Here is a 22,305-nt window from a genome sequence, read left to right on the forward strand (position 1 = left end):
GCGCATCTTATCTCTGGAAGATGATAGTCATAATCATGTAAAGATTGATACATTATGAAGAGATAGACAATCCTTCCATGGGTTAAGCAATTCAACCCTTTCTGCCAAATGAACATAAATGCTACATTCATGCTCAATCTTCTGATCTTATCACCTATGATATAATTGAACAAAGCACACACCATCAACTTCATCTTGTTAAGTGTGCCTAAGGCTAGAGAAGAATAAATGAAGTTTTGGTTCTATTGGTGTTTTCCCACCAACAGAGTCCATACACTTGATATCTACATTGTCTGTACTAGCAGGACATACTTCAAGTAGAGTGTGGGAGAGTCATTGATTCTCCAATTTCTACAAGTGAAGGTACTGAACCTGTCAAACCAAAAATCAAAACTCAAAACCAAGATGGGTTTGGAGAAAGAAAGTAACATCATCATCAGAGACACCATCACAAGATATGCAGCCATCTGGGTCTTCATCGCTGAGACTGGATGATGCACCCGAAAGGTAAAGGATTCTTCTCCAGCCAAGTCCTGTCTGGAGGACTTAAAAATCCAAACCCTGGCTATGAGGTAACAACGGTCATTATCCATATTTACTTTTTAGCATTGCATGAATTATTTTCACTTTTAGCATATTTATTTTTCTGCATTAGCATTGCATTTAGAAAAGAAAAATAATAAAAAGTTTTTCATTACTGCATTACATCATTGCATCATTAAAGCTTAAAGCCCCATGTGAATAAATCTATGGTGTGTAAAAGCCCATATGAATATTTACTGTGGTGGCATAAAAATATAAAAATACCATACATACACATTTCTTTCTACAAATAAGAAAATCTAAAAATATTAAAAAGACATCCTGTTAGAACTTGGTCAATTAAGAAATCTGTCTTAACCTCCAAGGATAACAAATCTCTAAAGGTTGACCGCTAACCCCTTATCCTAATATGTGCCACGAGTTTTGGTGTTCTTGTTGGAGTATTTTGCAAGATGATCAAGAGTAACGCCATCCATCCGAAGTACATTCTTCCAAATAGCTGCTACACCCGCTATGTGAGGAACACAACTTCTGGATGGATAAGAAAGACCACGATAACATTCAGCTTAGGGGAGGAGCATCCTCCATGTATCTAGCTAAGTATTTCTTTCTATTTTTGGTTCTACTATTTTTAAGTTTGCTTCATATTTGCAAAAGAAATAAAAAGATGCATAACAAACTAAAACAAAATAAAAATTTATCTTAGCTATATATATTAATAAGGTGTGATTTTAAATTATGAAAACAAAATAAAAAGTATGTGTTTGGTTTTCTATTTTGAAGAGTTGAATAAAATAAAGTGGACTCAGAATAATCTTTTGAATGGAAATGATGAATAATTGGTCTGTTATAATTCCTTTCAAGTACCTAGTATTCAGCCTTGAATTCTCCTGAGTTTTGGATACGACTGATTTGATATAAAGATTTACTCTAAACTTAAAACTCGTGGGTAGCGAATGCTTGATCTAAGTCTAGGTAATTGACGGATATGATATGAGAAGATCTGAGCTGTTGTTTATCTTGTTCCTAGTGACACTAAAGTTCTAGAGATTTACTTTTTAAAAAACACAAAAATATTACATGATGAGTTCCTGTATAACATAGCTTGAATTCCCACCAGAGCTATACATGTTATTTAGGCTAGGAAAACTTCCATGTATATGCTGCTTGCTTTTGCATTGAGTTTTGTGAAGCTTTGTTGACCCTTATGAGGGATTTGTCATGCTCTTAAAATCAAGATCACGTACACACCACCCAATTATGCACTACTCCTACACTAGGGGTAGGCGTAGATATATGCGTTCCATCTAGATCCACCCAAAAATGTTCTACTCCTACACTGGGAGTGAACACCAAAAACATGCTTGTTAGGTTTTTCATCCACCAAATAAATGCTCTAAGTTATTGTTGCTATCTCTCAAAGTTTTGTTGCAGAAAGGAGACATGGGGCTATGCAAAAGTTATTCATAAAAAAAGAGAGAAAAGAAAAAAATGGTGATGAGAAAAAATGGATACAAAAGTGTCCAAGATATTTAAAACAATGGGTACTCAGATGCCCGCCTAAAAAAAGAGATAAATAAGATAGCCCCTGTTCTCTTGCAAATGTTTATAAGTTTTAAAAAAGAGAGATATATTTTTGAGGAGCATAGTAGAATTAGGTTAGCCACCATATATCCACACACATGCACATCTTGATATGATTGTATGACTTAACTCTCTTTGGATGCGTTGTTTGACTTTACAATATATGTATTGCAAGTATACTCTAGATTTCTCCCTACCTATGAACTCCATATAAAACCTTAGTGGTAGGAAGAGAAAAAGGCATAACATCATTATTGCCTTGGTGAGGATCCACAAATACCACATATGTTGAGAGACTTGAGAGTGTCATACAATAGAATCTCTGAGTTTTATTTTGAAAACCAATAAAAACTCCAGAATAATGGTTGAAACAAGAACTTGAGACATAGTGCTTGACTTGATTGTTCTGTCTTTCAATTGCTCATGACCCAAGTGAAGGCTAAGAAGCCCCATGATTGAAGGTAATACGGGTAAGTTCGAAAGTCAGATCAGTTTATTCTACTTCAGAGGAGAATTTTTGATTGAACACCTGTGTACTTTTAAGAAATGAAAGCATAGTAGCAACTCCTGATCCATTGCTGAGTTTAGTTTTGCTAAGGGACTAGCAAAGGTTAAGCTAGAGGGAATTGTTGACGGTGGTTAACAACCATTATAAACCGTCAATTAAACATGAATAAGGGCATAAATGTAATCACCAAAGAAGGTTTAGGGGTTTAAACTAATAAATTCTATGAGTTTTGGTGAATCTGTGTTTTTAGCAGGGTTTATCCAGAAAACCGCTAAGGAGGACCTAATCGTTAAAGGAAATTAGAATTCCACCGCGGTACCTACGTGGAATATTCTAGAAGGGTCCAGAAGGCAAATCACCAAAGTGGGGCTCGACCCACTGCCATGTGGGGCCGGGCAGCCTATAGGTGGGGCTACCCGACCCTTATGGGCCCCACCTGTTAGCCTGCTTTGTATGTCGGTTCCCCACCGCCTTTGAGAATGCATCTAAACCATTGCTTAAGTTAGTTTGATCCAAGGGCTCACGTTGGACCCTCAGGGCTATATATACCAGCCCTACCCCCCTCCCTCGGGAGAGATCCAAAGAGATCCTAAAACCATAATTCATATTCTCCTCATGAGGATCAGAGCTAGCTATCAAGAGAAGATTAGACCTCCATAGGATCTAGTCTTTAGAAATAGAGAGATGGAGAGTGAGGGAAGAGTTTGGAGGAGATGCCGGCCTGTCGGTGCTCTCTCTACAGCTTGTACCTTGGCGGAAGTCAACCTTGCATCTAAGATTTCTCTGGTAATCAACTTCTGATTTAAGTAAGAAACATGTTTATATTATTCTTCTGGTTTACGAGTCTCTTTTGAGTGCTTTAATCTATTGGCCTTAGGTTAAAGTATTATTCGTAGTGTAAGCGTGGTGCTTAGACTCAGGTAACTCGTGGATGTACCCTACATTCACGGGGGTGACTCTTATAGCCTTGTTGAATCCTCTGTAGTCTACCTCCCGTTTGTGGGACTAGCAGGATTTAGTTATTATAGGAAAAATACTATGTCTGTGTTTCCCTTAGTAATATCCCCAGTCGAACAATAGAAGACATAGCTTATCGAGATTAGAACTAGAAGACCTTAGCGATCTCTATACTCCCGACTTTCTTAAGTCTTGTTTCTACTTTGGGTTAAGTTGGACCGTAGTTAACCTCACATGTTTCCCTGTGGATACGATACTTCGAATACCTCCGGGTGAAAGCTATGGCGGTATCCATGCGCTTGCAGATTTATCTATGTGCGTTAAAATATACCAATAGAGGGTTATTATATGAACCAAATCTTTATACTACCCTGTTTTTCCTAAATAAGACCTAATCTACCCTGTCTGTTATTACTCGTAATTTTCAAGGGGGTGAGGAGAAAGAAAAGTTGTTTTTGAAATAGAAGGTCAAGGGAAGGTCAGAATCAAGGGTTATAAGCAAGGATTTTTGAAAATAGATTTTTAGAAAATCATTCCTATCTAATGGTTATTCCTATCAGATCCTTAGCATGGCCAGTCCTACAGTCCAAGTATAGCCCTAATGCCACCTTGTTGGGCCCCTAATTTAGGGTCCTCTTTGCATCATGTATCAGTCCCTGGATCAGTAGCTGATACGTACAATTCGAACAAGATTGATATAAAAAACCATACTTTATTGCTAATGGGGAAAACATATTACATGGTTCAGGTTACATAACTTGGGCCATTGGCCTTATATCATATATTAGAGTTCTAAGACAATGGTCCTATGACAGCGTGGCTCCATTCCTACAGGCAACTTGGAGTGCGGACATAACCCTAGACTTATTCCCTAAGCATACTCCTATATCCCAAACATCATAGTCCTAGCGTAGCTCCTCCGTGTAGTCATACGACTCCGTCTTCAAGTATACTCTGGGTGTCCTATCCTTGTGTAGTCCTTGATAGCTCCATAATTGTATGTTCTCCTATGGTCCTATCCTCGCATAGCTCAAGTAGTTCCATCCAGGTAGGTGCTCCTGTAGCTTTACTCCTAAAAACATAGAATGGAGGGGGTTGAGTACATAAAGTACTTAGCATGCCCTAAGCTTTGGGTGGAGGTGAGGTGGAAGGGGAAAGGCTATATGGTGGAGGTGGATTATGGTGGTGGAGGTGGATAGGTAGAGATAAAGGTAGTAAGGTGAAGTAGTTATAATTATAGGTTGGATCCTAGCAGAGTATTACCATGCTCACCAGTTTCTGGATTCCTTATAGTTACAAAATTAGTAAAATACATCTTACCAGATTAACACAGTTGTAGAAGTCTAATCATAGTATCCCATCCTAGCACTGCCCATTCCAAGGATGTGGCTATTCTAATAGATTCAATAAACTCTGTAGAGGTGTACAAATTTCCCCACAACATAGACATAGTCCGACACCATCGTCATGGCTTAGACAGGTCTAACGAGATCTCGTACCCGAATGTACATGACCTTAGATGTCCATATAACTCTACCGCGTCTTCTCAGGGGTTGGAAAACACACTAAACTCGGGAGGATATACCAAATTGTCCCATCTCATAATCTCGGATGATAACACGTCATCCCATCATATAATCTCAGACGATACCAAATCACCCCAACATCATAGTACCAAATCATCAATAATATGGACTCGAACACGGCCAAACATACAATAACATGGGCTCAAACGCGGCCAAAAATCAAAGGGCTTAATGTGGAAGATCAAATAGCGACCACGTCAATCGGACCATGGAAGATCACATAGCATCCATGTCTGCTCCTAATATTCCGTTGCCAACACCAGCCTCCTAGTAGAAATTATACTTCAATCTAATGGGGTGTGAGATCAAGTCTGCCCATATCAGACATGTGGATGTACGAAATATCACACTAGGTGAGAGGGACTACGAACCGGTCTTTATGTGATCGAGGCGAGTATCTCCCATAGGAATCCCTCACCAGGCAATCCTGCCAAGGTAATTTACCTCCAAAATTACCCTCACATGCCCCCTGTCGGGGTTTAGTCCAGTTTTACCAGTTTTAAGTTCCATAGTTATTAGTCTCAGGTTCATAGAGCTCATCTCATATCAAGGTAACCATTACCTCATCATGATATCATAGTCAAACATATATCATATCAAGATAATTATTATCAATGTTCACATTATCATAACCGAGCTCATGACCCATTATAATTCCATTAATTCATAAGAGAGAATTTAGTATTATAAGTTAAGTTTATTAATTGGTGGAGATGGAGGGTGGAGGGTTTGTGGTGGAGGCTAGCAAAATGTGGTGAAGGGGAGTAGTTAAGGTATGGTAAATGAAGTGGAGGGAAGGGATAGGTGGGTGTTAGGACTTGCCTCCATTCGCTGACGATCATATCCTTCTCCGACTCCTGTGTCTCCTATTCCTATCTTCTGGATTTCATCGGGTTCTCTCCACGTCTTCTATCCAACGCAGTCTAGCATCAACAAGCAAGAAAACACAACAAAAGAAAATAACAAGCAAGACATGTAAAACAAGCATAAGCAACCAAAGTGAAGGAAACGATCATAGATGGGTTGGTCCTATTGGGTGGTGGGTTGTCATCTAAGGTTATCACTGTTACATCAATCTAAAGTAAGATTTGGATAGAGGTATTCCATCCATAGGGGATGGCTTCTACGGGTTAGGTTAAGGTGGGTGGTTGGTCTGATGGAAAACCAGACCACATTATTATGTTCACTATTATGTGAACCTTAAAGAGAAAGCATGACCGAATCATCATAGATGATTTGTCTGACTTCTATAGTTCCACGGGGTTAGTGGCACATACGCACAAGCATATGTATGCGCCCAAGATTAATTAGAATGGGAGAGGTGGGAGACAAAGTTAGCCATACATAGGCGTATACCCGGGTATCGGGCATATCCCTGTATGCGTAGGTATCCTATTATTTTATCTGACTAGATGCGGGTATACTCGAGTATGTGTCATGGTACATGAGCATACATTAATATATATAGGGCTAACTACTACTTCAGCGGAAGGTATTATATTATCTGCATGGGAGAGCAGGTGTAACTATTGGCGTGTACATCATTTATATATGTGGGTCTACATATATGCCTATCGTGTATATATTATATTACTACCGCGTATATATTTGCAAGGGTGCAAATATATTACTATATTACATGTTGCATTTATCTATGTGTTTATATATGAAGTATAGCGTATATATGTACATGGACATATGTGGCTACGGGGTGCTAATTACTAGATGCAACTACTTATTAGTATTTAAATAAACAAATAAAAAGCAATCATATCTAGAATTTAAAGGGGCACCAAAAATTAGGAAAAGTATTTCAATATGTAGGGTTTTATTTTAGAAGATTTATGGCGAAAGAATTACGCAATTCGGAATTAAAACGGGCAAGGTATAAATTATTAAAGTTTACCGACTAATCGCGAATGAAAAGGACATGGAAATTATTTCTACAATTTTAGCTAACTATAAATGAGTGGAAACTATTTATATATGATCTAGGGTGAATCTAGTTTATTTTAGAATTTTCTAAGGATTTTTCCGTAATTAAGAAGCTTACCTTTTATGTCCCTGTGTACATCTCCCATGTGTACCTAGCAATTCTCGAGCGCTACAGCAGCTGATGTGTGGGGCCAGTCAATGATCAGGGCTGACTTGCACTATGCCATACACTGATCTGTGCACTCGCCCTATGTCCCTTGGTTCCATGTGGACCGGGTGTATGGAGGTAGGAGGATGGGATCAGAGCCACTGTCGTGCGGGGCCCACGGGGCGAGATGGCGAGCCCTCATTGGCCAAGGCGACGTGGCTGGCTCCCTCGGATTCCATCGCCTGGCGGTCCATCGTCATCTCCCCACCGTGTGGTCAATGAAGGAAGAAACAGAGAGGAGCGATAGAGGGAGAGGGAGAGAGGGAAGGAGAGAGAGGGAAAGGGAGAGGGAGTGAGAGTGAGCAGGGCGAGGCGGAGAGAGAGCGCCTGCTGTCGGTGCTGGTGGCGGCGGCAGAGGGCGTCCTCAGCTCCTCGCGCAACAAGAGCAGAGAGACGGAGAGAGTTGGGCGCCGGTGGAGTCTGCTCTCGGCGGCGCTAGGTGGAAAGCAAGGCATGGCAGGGCAGGGCAGCGGCAGCATGCGGTGCAGGGGAAAGGGGAGCGGAGCAGAGGGGAGCGGGTGGTGGTGGCCCGGCACTCCGGTAGCGGGCAGCGCGGCAACGGCGGGTGGAAGCAGAGGCAGGGGAAGAGGAAGGGCGAGCTCCCGGTGGTGCGCTGCGAGTGGCGGCAGCGGCGGCTTGTGGCAAGCGGGGAAGAGAGCAGCGGGGCGGTGGTGGTGCTCGCTGCAGCGCGGCAGAGCAAGGTAAGGGAGGGAGAGGAAGCAGAGGAGGAAGATGGAGAGCAGGGCACTACGATGGCGGTAGCCTCGGCCCGACGGCGGCTTCGCGGAGACCCAGGCGAGGAAGACGAGGGCGCCCCTGGCGTTGGCCGCGGTGACTAGCAAGCTTGCCCGTCTGGTGGCGCCTCCGGTGCCCGAGCTCCGTGCTCCCCAGCGACGTCCTCGACCGGCCTTTTATAGCCGGAGAAGGTCGGTGCTCGGCAAAAATATCCCGGTATCCGCCCTTGGGCTATGGCCGCGTGTCGCCGGATTTCACGGGGAAGACGACGTCAGAGGAAGGCGGTTCGCGGGACGGCAGAGACGCGGTGCCTACGCGGTGCTTGTGTTTCTACCGGTTTGGGCCATGGCTGGGCCGAGTGTTGCATGGGAGGGGGGGTGGCCTGAGTGGCCTTCAGCTCATGTACACAGAAAATGTTTTGTATTTCCCAGAAATGTAATTATACATGTATATATTCCTATAAGTATTATAAATAGATGATGTAAATCAAGGAAAGAAATGTAATGCAATATTTTATATTTATGATATTTTTTAAGTATTTCAAGGCAAAGAAATTAACTAGCTTATAATTGAGAAGAGAAAGGAAAAGAAATTAACCATGTATATGTATATATGTATATGCATTATTTCTTTTTGTAAATAACAGATAGATGAGATATTTCTAGTACTGGAAAATTTAAGAATGTAACCATGATGTATATCTATATGTTTTAGGAAATGTGAGCATGTATTAATATGATGTATTATCTATCCCTATAATATAAAGAAAAGGCTTTAAATGATTCAAGAATGCGATTGGTAATTAAAGGGGGGGGGGGGGTTTATTTTGGCGCCGCAAATAAATTCCAGAAAGGCAATCATTCAAACACACATGCATGCAATCAATCAAGCATTCAAGCAAGCAAGCATTCAATCAATCACGCAAGCAAAAATGCATACGATGAATTTTAATGCATGGTTTTCGAAAAGCATTTTATTTGAAAGTGGTTTGGCGGGAAATAAACTAATCAAGTTTTAATTTGTTGTCAAATTTTAAAAGGTTCAAATTTTTAGTGGTTTTTAATATGATGCAAAACATGGGTGTTACAGCCTGCCCACACCATGGGATGGAAGACTGGTTGATCCTTCAAAATTTCTACAATGGGCTAACTTCCACATCTAGAGCCCCATAGATGCTGCTGCCGGAGGTGCCTTCTTCTCACTCTCCGTCAATGGAGCTACGGCTCTAATTGAGAAGATGGTCTCCAACAAGGGATGGAGTGAAGACAGACTCCAACCCTAAGAAGACGGCATGCATACCGTGGAGGAAGTGGATACACTAGCCGCAAAATTGGATCTCTTAATAAAATGCTTGGACAAACATGGTACCGTCCAATCGCTCTACTCGCATATACCATGCGAGATGTGCGGAAACTTCGGACACTTGGGGAATGACTGCCTTGAAACCCATGTAGAAGCATGGTACAACAACTACAACGGGTTCTATCCACAAGGACATCCAGGGTGGAATCAGTCACACCCACCATATCAGGAAGGTAACTTTGCTTACAATTCAAATTTTGCAAATCAACTTTTTTGGATAGATCTTGTGTTAAGGCAAGCTCAAATAAATGAAAACTTGACAAAGAAACTTGCCTCTAACGATGAAATTTTTTATAAGATTAATTCAAATTTAGAAGGCTTACACTTTTCTTCGAAAATCAACTAAGCCTTAATAAAATGTTTGAAACCCAACTAGCTCAAATAGTTGCTACAATTCCTGCATATGATTTTAAAAAGATCCCGAGGCACCCTGAGATTTCATTTAAAAATATCAATGCGGTAGTCATGAGGGATGATAAGTCCACTCGTGATGTACCATATCCTAACAATGCAGGAAAAGCCAAAAAGCACAGGAGTACAACCCCAAACTAAGCGCTTTGAGCTAGCTTGGCGGAGAGTCCCCACAAGGTAATATGCATCTTGCACTCTCACCACTTTCCGTTACCTTGCTAACCTCATTTATGTCATTTGCTCTTGTTTGGGTGTATTCACATGGGCACATGTGATACATCCATAGGCTTTTTAATTAAGCATGGTGCTTAGGCTAAAATGGCCTTCTTTAATCAACATTGGACATGGTGTTTAATCTTGGTTAATGAACTATGAGTAATTATTTTTCATAAACAATGTATGCAATCTACAATGGAGATGAATCAAGGCTAGAAATTTACTACAACTTTACCTTTAGCCTTGTTTGAGTCTTGCTAAAAGATAAAAAGTTGGGATAATAATAATAATAATAATAATAATAATAATAATAATAATAATAATAATAATAATAATTATTATTATTATTATTATTATTATTATTATATAAAAAAATTAAATTTTACCCGCAAATGTCTCTTTTTAATAAAAAGCAGCCAAAGGACTGTAGGCCTTGGGCTAGTTTGGGGGAGGACCCCTACAGAGCTAACTTGTATTCCGCATTTCTTTATTACCTTACATTTTATTATCTTGCTTGAAAAAATATATATATATAATAAAATAAAATGAACAAAATATAAATTTCACTCTACATATGTGTTGTAAGAATGTTTTAGTTTCTCCTTGTTGAGATGATAAATAGTTGCTCTATCTTATAATTCACCTGTGCCTAGTTTATAACTTAGTATTCCCCAAGATTTAAGTTTGTTGGCTAAAAATGTCTCATCCTAAAACTTGAAACTTGTGGGTTGCAAACGGACGATCCTTTTCTAAGTTGTTGTGAGTTATGATATGGTACAAATAGAATTGCTATGACTTTGTTCTAAGAGAAGCTTGACATCCGGAGATTTCTTTTTTAAAAATGCTAAAATCAAAAGTTCCTCAATGATTATGAATACCCACCAAGGCCATATGACATGATATTCAAATTCAAACCTTAGTCATATGCAACTTGTTTGAGCATTGAGCTATGTCAAATCGTTGTGACCCGTGTTGAGATTCTCGTCACGCGCCCATGATCAAGACACATGTACACCCACAAAAAAACTGTTGACTCTTACACTGAGAGTTACGCAAAAGCATGCTTTTTCCATCCACTAAATAATTACTCCATTCATTTATCATGTGTCTCTCTCTCAAAAAAATTTCATGTGCCAAAAAGAATAGAATGGGCTATGATAAAAAGGAAGAAAAGAGAGAAAAGAAAAATATCCATGCCAAAGAGCTTGAAGAAAAAAAAGAAAAAAGAGATGAAAGAAATAAAGATAGCCCATACTTTCAAGAGGCACTCATCCAAAAAAGAGAGAGATTCATGATCCAAAGGAGTACAAAAATATTTAGAATTAGGACAATATGAAAAATTCCACACACTTGCACGTCTTGATCAAAGTGTATGACTTGCATCTCCTTGAGGTCCGGTCTTTGACTTAGCAACATATGTGATGCAAGTATGCCCCACTTTCATACCTACCCAAAACTCCACTCAAAGCCTTTAGTGGTAGGTTATGAAAAGAAGGCAAAATTTGAAATGCCTTGGTGAGGATTCATACACATTGAGCGATCGAGAGAATCATTTGAGGAACTTACTTTTGTTTTGCAAAAACTTATAAAACCTCCGGATAGATGGTTAATCAAAGAATGGATAATTGGTGATTCTATTATAACCGTTCTATCTTGCAACCGCCCAAGAACTTAAAAAAGCTATACGCCCCACAGGGATCAAGGTAAAGGGTGGATAAAAATGCCAACTTATTTAAATTGCGGAAGAATACTTCGTTATAGACATGTCACTTGTGAATTGTATCGGCATAGTAGCAATTCCTAATCAACTACCAAGTACTTAGCTATTTGCTCGGGATGAGCAAAGGTTAAGCTTGGGGGATTTGTTGGCAGTCACTAACGACCAAATCTGTCCACCAATTATAGTTCAAAATAGGAGAAATAAACATGCTTTTGACACATATGCCTTTACTATTGACCTAGTTCCACTTGTATTGGAGAAATCCTATTTTGCAGGTCACATATTTGAATACAAGTGGAAAACATACCAAAAGGCGCAAACAGAAGGCGTAAAGCAGAAATGCGCAAAGGAGAATAAGAAGAGAAGCCCACCTACACAACTTACCTGGGCAGAATACCACCGTGGATAGGGTCCAGGCCCATCTAGGAATCGACCAGGCGAAGGTGGTCATGAGGTGGGCCCACCAAGGTGTGGGCGCACCCTGGGTGCGGGCGCATCCCCACCGCCTCCGCTCGGCCCCACTTTTCTACAACAGTTGCATGCCACCATGCTACGACATTTCCTAGTGGTTACCAAAAATACCTGCACCAAACCATCCAAGAATTAGTATAAATAAGAGGGTAGTGCTCACCTCACAACACACACCACAACTCAAGAGCCTCTCTCCCTCCACACTTGTGTCTTTTTATCTTTTTAGTTTTATTGGAGCAAGGCAAGCTTCATTGGAGAGCTTGAACCTCTAGGGGCAATCTTGGTATGAATAATATGGATAGTTCCCTTATGTTCTTGTTCTTATATTATCAATATAGCTATGTTATGAAATTAGAGCTAAGTTCTTATGTTATTCATTTAGCATATAGAACTTTATGCTTAATCTTTCATACATACATGTTTATACCAAGACCTAAATTAAGGTAGTAGGTTCTACTTTAAGATTAGTTTTGGTCATTATATTCTTGCAGGTTCGTCGTCCGTCCCCATGGCGGATGCTCTAATAAGAGGACTCCTAATAAAGACGGAAGTTCCTGGCCACCGCTAGAGTAGTAACCAATAGCGTAGACATGGTGTCTATGATAGAAGTTACCTTCATTTGCCTCGTATCCCATGGCTGAGGGGTAGGCAGTAGGTGGTGATAGCCCTATCCATCCTTTGTAATCCCCCATGTTCGGATATGGCGTAAAGCCATAGGCCAGTATCGCCTGGTAGACCAAGCGTAAGCCGGTGCCTGAAGTAAGTTTATAGTGACCAAAGCTATCTTAGCTAAGGATCTCTACCCTTATAAATTCATGTATTTGTATGATCTGCTCATCTTAGCATAGCTCTAGTTTAGGTTTATTCTTTCATTCTTTATTCTTTCTTGTATCTTTATCATTGAGATTGGCTTGAGTGTGTGTGTCACACTATCCAATATTTATCTTGGCTTACCCCTATTATGAACTTTGGTCTATTATATAGTCATGTTATCTTGATCATGTCCCTACTAGAGACTTTTACACCATGCCTTCCTTTGGGAAAATATAAATGAACGATACCCGAATACTTTCGGGTGAAATGCTACAACGATATATCCATACACTTGCGGAATATTTCTGCATGTGTTCAGAAATATTGTCACGAGATTTCTGGTGCTATTGCTAGGAAACACCAATCCTAGTGATTACGCTAAGAAACGCCAACATTAGTCTGAGGTCTGTTGGTTATGTGAAGTTGCATTACTCTTCTCTATCTCCTATCTGTTGATTTCTATTGCCTGCTGTCCATGATTCCTGGCCTAGCCAAGGATCAAACACAATCTAGGAATGGCAGTTGGCCTTGGTCCTGGCTCCCAGCTATGGAATCAAACACAATCTTGTTTGGGCCTGGTTAGTTTTGTACAGGCCACCAAACAAGGGGCCTTGCACTAGGTCAGCCAGGCTATGGTTGGTCTAGGCCTGGCTACCTTCAGGCCGCCTACCAAATATGCCCTAGATCGCTCGCATGCACTGACCAGCATGACGGTTCGTCGAGTTTGGACTGTTGGGCCCCACAGCCACCATGGCTACGATTGGCATTTCTTAGCGCAATCACTAAGTATGGAGATGGAATCCATTCCTGGCAACGGCAGTAGAAATGCCTATTGGTATTTCTTAGCACCATCACTAAGATTTGGATAAATCGTAGCAGCGCTGCCTAGAAATACCAACCACGATAGCTCTTAATGATTATAGAATCAATATCCGTAAGCGTATGGATTTATCGTTGTAGCATTTCACTCGAAAGTATTAAGGGTATCATTATTTATATTTTCCCAAAGGAAGGCAAGGTGTAAAGTGTCTAGCATGGATATGAACAAGACTACATACTTGCATAGTGAACCAAAGTTCATGACATGGGTAAAAATCGGTATTTCAAGGATAGTGGACACACATCTGGGCCAACCTCAAGAATAAAAGAGAAAACAAAGAATAAAAGAATGTTTCTAAGTGGAGTAGGCATGTTCTAATATAGCCGTGCCAAGAATAGTAATGATCATACAAAATACATGGTTAGAGCTAGACCTAAGCATAAGATAGGTCAAGAGGCCACTGAGTACTAGTCTGCCAGCAACCTCATGTGATGATTTAGACTCCTACACCCTACCCAAACATGGGGGATTACAAGGGACGGACATGGCTATCACCATCTGTCGCCTACCCCTCAGCCATGGAGTAGGAAATGTATTCACATGTCCCTTTTTACCCGAGCACCACGCCCGATTACATAGAAACTACCCACATCCCCCCGGAACTCATACTCTATGGATCAACAAGCATAGGACATGGGCACACCCGAAGGCACGATGAACCACTATTGACGGTAGTTAACATACATCATAAACCATCAATATAACTTGTATAAATGGTTAAAATGGATCACCAATGTAGACTTAGGGGTTTAAACTGACAAATTCTACGAGTTTTGGTGAATCTGTGTTTTCAGCAGGATTTAATCAGAAAACCACCAAGGAGGACCTAATTATCAAAGGAAAGCATGGAATTCCGCCACGGTACCTACGTGGGAAGACTCTAGAAAACAAATCCCTAAAGTGGGGCTCGACCCACTGCCTTGTGGGGCCGCCCAGCCCCTATGGGCCCAACCTATCAGCCTCCTTCGTATGTCGGTTCTCCACCGCCTTAAGGATTGCATCTTCGCCATTGCTTAAGTCAGTTTGATCTAAGGGCTCATGTTTGATGCCTAGGGCTATATATACTAGCCTACACCCCCTGGAGGCAAGGCTCATTTGATCCTAATAGGAAACATACTCTGTCTATGTTTTCTCTAGTAATATCCATAGAATTGAATAATAGAAGGCAAAGCTTACCGAAGTTAGAACTAGAAGACCTTAGTAGTCTCCTCTATGCTCCTATTATCTAGCCTTGATTGTGAAGTTGGGATAAGTTAGATTTGGTTATTCTCACACATGTTTCCTCAAGTTCGATATAAAACTGGGTACTCCCGGTGAAGTGCTACATCGGTATAATATCCATGCGCTTGCAGATTATTCTGTGCTCATTAATTTATACCAACAAGCATTTCTGCCGCCGTTGCTGGGGAAACGGTTGCTAAGTTAACTTCGAACCTAGCCTATCCTTGTATTATACTTTTATCTTTTCTTTTATTCTTTTTCATCATGGATCTAGAATCCACCCCTATCTACCAATATGGTGCACTCGCGAGCGCAAGCCTACAACCAAAAGAGTCTTCAAAGCCTATCCTAACACCTGACTATGAGTTGTGCCCGCATTTAGTTAATATGGTTCAGGATCAACCCTTTTCGGGCGAAGATGATGAAAACCACTACTCTCACCTAAATGAGTTTGAGCTGACCTATGCAAGCCTATGCATTATGTGCATGTCAGACGAAACCTTACGATGGAAGTTTTTTCCCTTCTCTTTGATGGGAAAAGCTAAACGTTGGTACAATCTCACCATAGGGAGTAGACAAGGAGATTGGGAAGCCCTATGTTCTAGCTTTTGCTTACAATTCTTTCCCATCTCTAGGGTAGTCAAACTTTGTTCAGAGGTTCTATCTTTTAAACAAAAGAAAAAAGAATCTCTAGGCACAGCATGGGAATGCTTTAATACTCTTATTAGTACTGTCCCTGACCTTGCCATTCAAGACCCTATTTTTCTTCAACACTTTTATATGGGTCTTGATAGGGAAACCTCAATGTTTCTTAATACAGCCTCAGGTGGCTCGTTCTTGCATGTCTCCGCAAATGCGGGGAGAAGCATGCTTACGAAAATCTTAGAGAACATTCCTGAGGAAGAAGAGGACAAACCATTAGAGGAAGAATCCCAGATAGCTGAACCCGAATCTTTACCAGACCCATCACCAACTTCAGCTATCCCAAATCCTGAACCACCAAAAAAGGAGGAAACTCCAATTTTGGATTTTATGCTTGAATTCAAGGATGGACTTTTTGATGAATATGGAAATACCTTGAATTACCATACCATGAGGAGACCCCAAAAGTCTATGAAATCATCATCCAATGAAGAACCTTTAGATCCTTCTGAGGAAGCTTTTCTTATAAAGACTACGAAAGAGCTATTGTCTATTATAAGCATTGAATGGCTAGAAGAATTAGAGCTTTCCTCTGATGTGATTCATTTAGATTCACCTTCTATATCCATTCATTGCCAAATTAATAAAGCTCCTTTTGATGCTCTTTACAATCCAGTTGTGGGTATTAATATCATGTCTGCATCTTTTGCTATTGATTTATTTGGACATATGCCATAAACCCCAACAACAAAGTTATTGAAAGGTCTTCTAGGACACATTCTCCCGAGTTTGGGAATTTTGTATGTCCTCCCTATCCATGTCAACAGGACTAGAGTTCATTTGAGCTTCTATATCTTTGATATTATGGAGTTTGACCTATTGATAGGATAACCAATTGGAAGACTTATCCAAGAAGGACCAACAGGGAAGTTCAATATAAGACTTGGGAAAACTTTAAACTTTCTATGCCTATTACTCATTCTCTAAATGCTGAGAGCGAGCCAATTCCCAAGGAAGACCCAATGGAAGAGGTTAAGGTTGTTTCTCTTGATTATTTGATCGAACCCAACCTTGAAGATGATGCCCATTTCTTCATCGAGGAGGAAGATGAAAATCCCATGGAATCTGAACCTCTTGATGAATTGCTGGAACCACCCAAGCCCACCATTGAGCTTAAACCTATCAATGTTTTACCATCGATAGCCTGCCATGGGGGTACCCAGGGTAGTATGTTCGGGCTTCAGCGTATGCGGAACTCGACGGTTAATGCAAGAGACAGTCGATTTATCCTGGTTCGGGCCCTCGATCGTTGATCGAGTAATAGCCCAATGTCCAGTCGGCGTTAGCCTTTTTGTGTTGGATTGATTGTAAAGTGTTGTGTTGTCCAAAAATCCCCTCTCTAGGAACCCTGCCCTCCTTTATATAGTCAGGGGGTTAGAATCCTAGTCGGTTTATAATGAGAGTTCCTAGTAGGATTATAGAATAATAATACTACTAAGATTACAGAGGAAGAATCCTAGTTAGACTAGATCTTCTCCCTTCCTTGCGAGGTATCCCGTGGGTCCCGCACCAACAAGCCCCCGAGCACTTCATGGTTGAGCTCTAGAAGCCTCGTCTTGTTCCTTTAGGTTTTGTCAAGCAGGAACAAGCATCGTTCGAGTGCTTTCTTGAGCGAAATCGTGTAGCACTTCATGAGATCTTTGCGTGGTGTATACCTTTTTTGAAGAAAAAAGTACTCCCATTTGGGTGTAGCCCCCGAGCCTCTTGCTGTTTGGCATAAGGAGCTGGAGGGTCTTTTCTTGAAATCGCTCTGATTCTTCGTTGAAGGGCTCCTGAGCATGTACCCGGGTTCTTTGTCAAAAGGAGCTTGGGTATTGCTATGTTCGAGTTCTTTTTGTCGTGTGGCCTTGAAGTGGTCCGTCTTGAAGAAGTCTTCTGAGTGATGTGTGCTTTTTTGAAGGAAAAAGTGCACTCACTGAGTGTAGCCCCCGAGCCTCTTGCTATTTGGAACAAAAAGTTGGAGGGTCTTGAATCTTATGTTTGTTTGAAAAACTGCTGTCTTGAGGAATTCTTCTGAGTGATGTGTGCTTTTTTTAAGGAAAAAAGTGCACTCTCTGAGTGTAGCCCCCGAGCCTCTTGCTGGGTTCTTTTATCCAAAAAGAACTTGGATACAGGTTCTTGGCATGTTCTCTGGTAGTCTGCTATTGTCAGATGTAGTTGTATGGTGGTGGTTGATAGTAAATGTTGTTCGTTCACGAGTTGTACAGTGTTGGTATATTCTTCCGGATATGCTCGTTCTTGAGTACTACTCCTTCACGCCTGAGTCCTGTTTCATTGAATTCTGTCTTTTCACTGTGTCCTTTGTTAGGTTTGTTCCGTTGGTGCTCCTGGTCCATGTGCACCGCTTCTTTGGCCTATAAATATCCTCCTTGTGTGTTGTTTTGATTCATCGAGCATTCTGTTGCGTGGTGTGAAATCTCCATAGTCATGAATCTGGTAGTTTGTGAAGTAGAGCAGCCTCCTGGCGTATTTTGCAGTTCTTGTGTATCTTGCCATAGCTAGAGGGAGTCTTGTGATAGGGATTAGAGGTAGGCTAATCCCACAGTAGCATTGTACTTGGAAGTACATGGAGGTAGTCGGAGGGAGTCTTGTGATGTGGGATACGTTCCTTCATCTGGCAGTTCTGGGTTGATCCTCATCGTCTGCCCTGAGACTGTCCGGTGCAGATCAACACCATATCCAACATCACATTAGACTTGGGTAGACAGATGCATGTCAGCCTTCTCTGCTCCATGTTGTCCCGCCGTGCTGCTGATTTCCGCCTTGGATGCACTGCGTCCGTCCTTTGAAGAAAACAGTGTAGCCGAGGGAGGTTTGTTCTACCGAGTAGCAATTTGGAACACGTAGTCGTTCCAGAGCCTAGCCGTGTCTGGGTTCCTCTTTGCTACCTTGCTTGTCATAGTACCAAATTTGTTGGGTCTTGTAAGATGTGTAATCTTCTATTTTTTGAAACCATTTATAATGGAAAGAATCTTGTCTTCTGAGTTGTTATTCTTTATTCTCCTGAAGTCCCGGTTGTTTATGAGATTCCTGAGTTCTTTCTATAAGAACCGGGTTGTTGCATTCCTTGTGAGGTAACCCATCTTTGCTTCATGGTTGATGAGTTCTTTTTGTAGCAATATGATAACTCCGCCGTGGTGCTGGATGGATAAGTCTGAAATCTACCTATTGAACTGTACCGTTGTGTGGATTTGTGCCATCCGTCATTTTAGCTGTGTCAGTAAATGGACTGTTGCATCCTCATGCCATGTTAAAACGGGCCTGGTGGGCCGCGTTTTTACTGGTGTAAAATCTATTTAAGGGCCTTTCCTCTTCTTCTTCCTTACTGCCCTAATTTTCCTTTGAAACCCTAGTCTTCAAACTTCTGCCACCGCCATTGTTGTCGTCATCTGAGCGCTGCCATCTAAGCGTTCTCGATTCTTAGTGCCCCATTGCTTTTGCTAGTATATGGGTAGGAAGAAGTTGGCAAGTAAGTCCTAGGCGACCTTTGTCGACGAGGAAGCATCGCTCTCCGTTATTGAAAATCAAGAATTCATGGCCATGAGGGCTGCTCAGAAGATCTGGCCGGCTCCAACAACGACTAAAGATCAGCTTCGCGAGCTAGTTAGCGATGGTCTGATTTAGTGCAAGGATATTGCTGATTGGAGAGCTCCAGGCGATCATCGGGTCCCTGCTCTAGGTCTTGGTGAGATTATTCTTTTCGTCTCCTTTATCCGTGCCGGTCTCTGTCTTCCTGCTTCTACCTTTCTTCACCGATTTCTCAACTATTTTGGGATTAGCCTGAACCATCTTGCTCCCAATGCTGTCCTTCATCTTTCTGTTTTCGTTCATCTTTGTGAAACTTTCCTTGGAATTCCTCGTTCTCTTTCTCTCTTTTGTTACTTCTTTCGCCTGAAGCCACAACCCATCGCGATGATACCAATGTTCTTGGTGGCTGTGGGATTTAGTTTCGCCAGGGTCTTAAGAGCAAATTCTTTGACTATGACCTGGTTGATTCTGTGAGGGATTAGCATGCTGACTAGTTTTATGCCGCCAACTTGATTCCTCCTCTTTCCGTTCATTCTAGATCTGGTCCCTTGGTTAATAACCGATGGGAAAAGAACCCTGTGACGATGGCTAGGTCTAGGCGATCAAGCCGTTTCTTAAGAGGATTTGTACTCTAAAATAGCAAGGCTTGACCGGCTTCAGGATTATTTCTAATTTTCTTCGCCACCGAGTTCAACCTCTGAAGGAGCGAGAAAACTATGGTTTCGAGTACTCTGGGGCGGAGGACCCTTCTCGTATGGTCCCTGCCCTTGAGTTGACTGATGAGGAGGTGCTCGAGCGTCTTTAGAAGATGCTGAAAGGAGTAAGCGTCATCCCGCTTGCTGTCCTTGAGTACAGTGCTAACAACCCGCCCCCTACTGTGAGTTGTTCTTTTCTTATGCGGGTACTTTTTAATGTCTTTTGTCGTATCCACTTTTTGCTTAATCTTCCTTGTCTTGTTGTTTTACTCTTTTATAGGAATTGGGGCGTAATTTCGCTGATCCAATTTCCCTCGATGATTTCCCTGCAAATGTGGTGGCTGGGGGTAGTCTTGCTAGGGCATCCTTGACCAGTAAGTTTCAGACCACCACAATATTTCCTGGCGTTTCTTCCGCAAACCTTGATGTATATGTAGAGTATGTTCCTCGTCCAGTTCCTCGAGCTCCTCGTACTTTTAGGAAGAGGGGGCGAGCAGATAGTTCTTCTTTTGCTCCATCTGCTGCCAAGAAGTCTTGCTAGTTGAGTACTCGTCCAGGTACTCCAGTTGTAGCTAGCATGCTCTTAGGTGAGCATATTAATACGCTCTGTCCTTTTGTTGTTTGTTTTTATCTTTGACCAAGTACTTTTGTCCTTTTTCATCTGGTGCTATGGTGGCCTTGGTTGAGGGTGAGGAAGAAGAGGATGATGATGCCGCCCTCGTTACTCGTCGATGAGTTATTTTCTTGTTTTCCTGTTGTTTAACCCCTCTTTTTGTTTTGACTTTGGTCTTGTTCTCTTGTAGTAAGTGGTCATCGGGTTCGAGTTCTTCTGGGGCTCCAGTACCGGCAGCGCCGCTCCCATCATAGGGTGGCGGTGATGTTTTTGCCGCTATAGTTCCCCCTATTAGGTCCTCTATTAGTTTTTGGAAGAAGAGGGTAGCTGAGTGAGTGATTCCTTGTCAAGCTTCTTTGCTTCTATTTTCTTTTTCCTGACTCATATTATTATCGCTGAGTTTTCTTATCATCTTGCAGACCCTCGCCTTCTCTTATTCCTCAGCCACCCTCTTGTCAGCCCTCTGGTGCGCCCCCATGTACTGAGTTAAAGGACTCAGAAAGTACGGTCGGTGAGGTGGCCATGAGGGAGACGGGGCCCCCTGGTGATCATGCTGCTTCAGATCTGCTAACTCCGGGGGTGACCATGGCCATGGGAGTGGACCCGTCTGAGGAGGTAGCCAAGGCTTCCCAAGATTTGGCCCTGGTTCTTCCTTCTTTGCCTGCGCCGGCTTCTCCTTCTGCCTCTCTTGGTACCGGTGCTCCACGTTTGGATGATGATGTGTTGCATCAATTTGATGCTACTCATCGGTTGTCAGAGCTAACCGCCGCCTGGGGAAGCTTGTCGACCCTTGCGACTTCTTTTGGGGAAAAGCTCTAGGTAAGTTTTTCTGAAGTTCTTTCTTTGGTGTTCGTTTTTCTTCTGTCCTTATGTCTTGTTTTTCTCTCTCTCTCTTTTCTCAGTCTTTTTCTCATGATCATACCGGCTTCTTTTTCTCATCTAAAACCGAGAAAAAGTTGTCTTCTGATGTGAGTACCCTAAAGGCAGAACTTGACCTCTGTCGGGCCGAGTTGGAGACCGAGCGTCAGACGCATCAGAAGGAGGAGAAGGCTCTCCGTGCCCGGGTAATTGAGGCAGAAAAGCAGAGGGATGCAGCTGCCTAGGAGACCTTGAAAAATGTGGAGGCCATGAAGAAAGAGTGCACTGGTATTGCGAGTTCTTTTTGTTTCTTTTTGTATTCAAACTTGCCTTTCTGTTGACTTGTTTTTTGTTGCCTGGCCTAGCTCTCCGAGTTGAAAAGTAGAAGCTCTCGGAGGGTATCGAGGAGATGAAGACACTTGTTCATACTAACCACAATAAGGCTGAGGAGGTAATTACTCGAGCTGAAGAAGAACTCGTGCTTGCTAAGTTGATTAGGCGTGGAGCTGATAGGGATCTTGTGTAGGCCCAAAAAACTATCAAAGCCTTGACTGGCAAGTTGGCGATGGCTACTGAGAACTAGAATGCTTTGTGGAAATCCTTTCGGTCAGTAGCCGGTCTTCTCTGGACTTCAGCGGATGATGGTCAATCTTGGGCTCAGTTTATTCCCCAAGTGCCGACCCGTTTCTAGGAGTTCGTGAAGAGGTGCGCCCAACTGTGTACCAGGAATGTTCTTGCCCAGGTCCGGGTTCTTTCTCT

The sequence above is a fragment of the Miscanthus floridulus genome, chromosome 10 (genome assembly GCF_019320115.1).
Source record: "Miscanthus floridulus cultivar M001 chromosome 10, ASM1932011v1, whole genome shotgun sequence".
Classification (NCBI taxonomy): Eukaryota; Viridiplantae; Streptophyta; class Magnoliopsida; order Poales; family Poaceae; genus Miscanthus; species Miscanthus floridulus.